At 37.0% G+C, this 3,103-nt stretch overlaps 2 pseudogenes; both read left to right on the plus strand.

Annotated features, from left to right (window-relative positions):
* The first annotated feature begins 261 nt into the window (after positions 1-261).
* On the plus strand, positions 262-1,901 carry LOC101031429 (radixin pseudogene; annotated as a pseudogene).
* A 112-nt stretch (positions 1,902-2,013) lies between these two features.
* LOC141579891 (radixin pseudogene) lies at positions 2,014-2,607 on the plus strand (annotated as a pseudogene).
* The last annotated feature ends 496 nt before the right edge of the window (positions 2,608-3,103 follow it).

The raw sequence follows: 3,103 nt of genomic DNA on the forward strand, positions 1-3,103 counted from the left end.
GCCATATTCTACATAATGATCAAAGACTGTCCACTCTGCTACCTACCATCATTTAAATCACTGCCTGATCTGTATGATAGCAGAATTATGGCTATGGCATGGCAGATGTGAGAAGGGCACACTGAGAAAATGTGAGTGAGAGAGAATGTGGAAATATATACAGGTTAAATATGGAAGGGGTAAAGGAAATCCATTAAAATGTTCACCATTATCCTTTAAAATGTGCATAAAATTGAAACCACATATATACGTTTGTCAAACATGATAATTAGTGTTACTCTTCAACGGAAAAAAAGAAAAAGAAAAAATGTAAAAGGAGGCAATGGAACAGCATTCTCCATTCCTCGGACCAAAAGAAAAAGAAAACCAAGCATGATATTATACTGCCTTAATGTTGAAGACCTCTCCTTCAATTTGTCTTTTAGCTACCAAAGTCAAACTGGTATCAGTGCTTTGGCAAGGTGGGATGCATTCCATCATATGTGCAAAGGCCTGCATTTCTATGTTGGTGGTTCAGCTTATGCAGAGCAAATATACAAAATAACAACTCTCACATTGCTTCAAATTCATCAGTATGCTACTTTGTATTGCTGTGTCGAATCTGTCGCAGATTCTTGTACTTATCACGGCCTGTTTTAACATTCTCAGCATGAAGAATACATTTTGTGCCCAATACAACTGGCAAACAACTTTTTGACCAGGTGGTGAAAACAGTTGGTTTGCGTGAGGTCTAGATTTTTGGGCTGCGGTATGTAGACAGCAAAGGTTATTCTGCATGGCTTAAACTAAATAAAACAGTGACACAGCAAGATGCTAAAAAAGAGAATCATTTACAGTTCAAATTTAGAGCTAAATTCTTTCCTGAAGATGTTTCTGAGGAATTAATTCAAGAAATAACCCAGAGACTCTTTTTCTTGCAAGTTAAAGAAGCCATCTTAAAGGATGAGATACATTGCCAGCCAGAAACTGCAGTTCTTTTGGCTTCCTATGCTGTCCAAACCAAGTATGGAGATTATAATAAAGAAGTTCATAAGCCAGGCTACCTGGCTAATGATAGACTTCTACTCCAGCATGTATTGGAACAACAGAAACTAATGAAAGAACAGTGGGAAGAAAGAATAGAGAACTGACATGAAGAACATAGAGGAATTCTAGGAGAGGATTCTATGATGGAATACCTGAAGATTGCACAAGATCCAGAAATGTATGGAGTAAACTATTTTGAAATAAAAAATTAAAAAGGGTCTGGGCATGGTGGCTCATGCCTGTAATCCCAGCATTTTGGGTGGCTGAGGCAGGCAGATCACCAGGTCAGGAGTTGAAGACCAGCCTGGTCAACATGGTGAAACCCCATCTCTACTAATAATGCAAAAAATTAGCTGGGTGTGGTGGCATCATGCCTGTAATCCCAGCTACTCAGGAGGCTGAGGCAGGAGAATCACTTGAACCCAGGAGGAGGAGATTGCAGTGAGCAAGATCGCGCCACTGCACTCCAGCCTGGGTGACAGAGCGAGACTCTGTCTCAAAAAATAAAATAAAATAATAAATAAATAGAAATAAAAAGAGAACTGAATTATGGCTAGGTGTTGATGCTGGGGTCTGCATATTTATTAGCATGATGACAAGTTAACACCTAAAATTGGTTTTCCCTGGAGTGAAATCAGAAATATTTTATTTAATGACAAAAATTTGTTATAAAGCCATTCGACAAAAAGGCACCCGATTTTGTTTTTTATGCACCTCATCTGAGAATCAATAAGTGGATTTTGGCCTTATGTATCGACAACCATGAACTATGCATGCGAAGAAGGAGGCCTGATACTACTGAAATACAATAGATGAAGGCTCAGGATAGGGAGGAGAAACATCAGAAGCAGTTGGAAAGGGCGCCATTAGAATAGGGAGGAGAAACATCAGAAGCAGTTGGAAAGGGCGCCATTAGAAAATGAAAAGAAGAAAAGAGAAATAGCAGAAAAGGATAAAGAAAGAATAGCACGTGAAAAGGAAGAGCTAATGGAACGTCTAAAACAAATTGAAGAACAGACAAAACCCAGAAAGAACTAGAAGAACAGACTTGAAAAACTCTAGAACTGGATCAAGAACAAAAACGAGCAAAAGAAGAAGCAGAGTGGCTTGAAAAGGAGAGTGGAGCTGCTGAAGAGGCGAAGTCTGCCATAGCAAAACAAGCTGCCGACCAGATGAAGAATCAGGAGTAGCTAGCAACAGAACTTGCTGATTCACTGCCAAGATTGCACTTCTAGAAGAAGCCAAGAAGAAAAAGGAAGAAGAAGCCACTGAGTGGCAACGTAAAGCTTTCGCAGCCCAGGAAGACTTGGAAAAGGCCAAAGAAGAGTTAAAAACTGTGATGTCTGTCCCCACTCAACCTCCATCACCACCAGTCATTCCTCCGACCGAAAACAAACAGGATAAACATGATAAGAATAATGCTGAGGCTAGTGCTGAATTATCAAATGAAGGGATAATGAACCATAGAAGCGAGGAAGAACAGAAACACAGAAAAATGCACGTGTTAAGAAGCAACTTCCGTTAGTAAGTTCAGAATTAGCCCAAGCCAGAGATGAAACCAATTTGAGGCTTTTAATCTGATTTTTAAAAAGATAAATACGAACAATTATTATGTCATCTATAAATTTCAAAAATTAATGAAAAGGCCTGTCTGAATAACTTTTCTTATGGTATTTTAATTATATACATTTTTTGAAATATTAAATTGGAATAGTTTCAGAAGGAATGGTACAAATTGGTAAAACCAAACTGTCAAATGTAGGGCACATTAAAATATTGATAAATTAGATGAAAGATGAAATTCCAATGTTTATATAAAATTTGGTTTAAAAAATATACCATTCTTCCCATTTAGTTAATATTTCTCTATTTTATGTATTACATTCACTTGGAAAATTCTGTCACTACAAGATAACAAAACAAATGTTTAAGTGTAAAACTTCTATCAAATTGACCATTATTTTGTCTTAAAAAACTCAATTTATTTAATGTAGTCAATTTTTAACTTCCTAATACTATTTTTTAAAAGAGACAACTTGATTTCAAGGTTTAATTTTGGGAGGAGATTAATGTCATG

The sequence above is a fragment of the Saimiri boliviensis genome, chromosome X, assembly GCF_048565385.1.
Source record: "Saimiri boliviensis isolate mSaiBol1 chromosome X, mSaiBol1.pri, whole genome shotgun sequence".
Classification (NCBI taxonomy): domain Eukaryota; kingdom Metazoa; phylum Chordata; class Mammalia; order Primates; family Cebidae; genus Saimiri; species Saimiri boliviensis.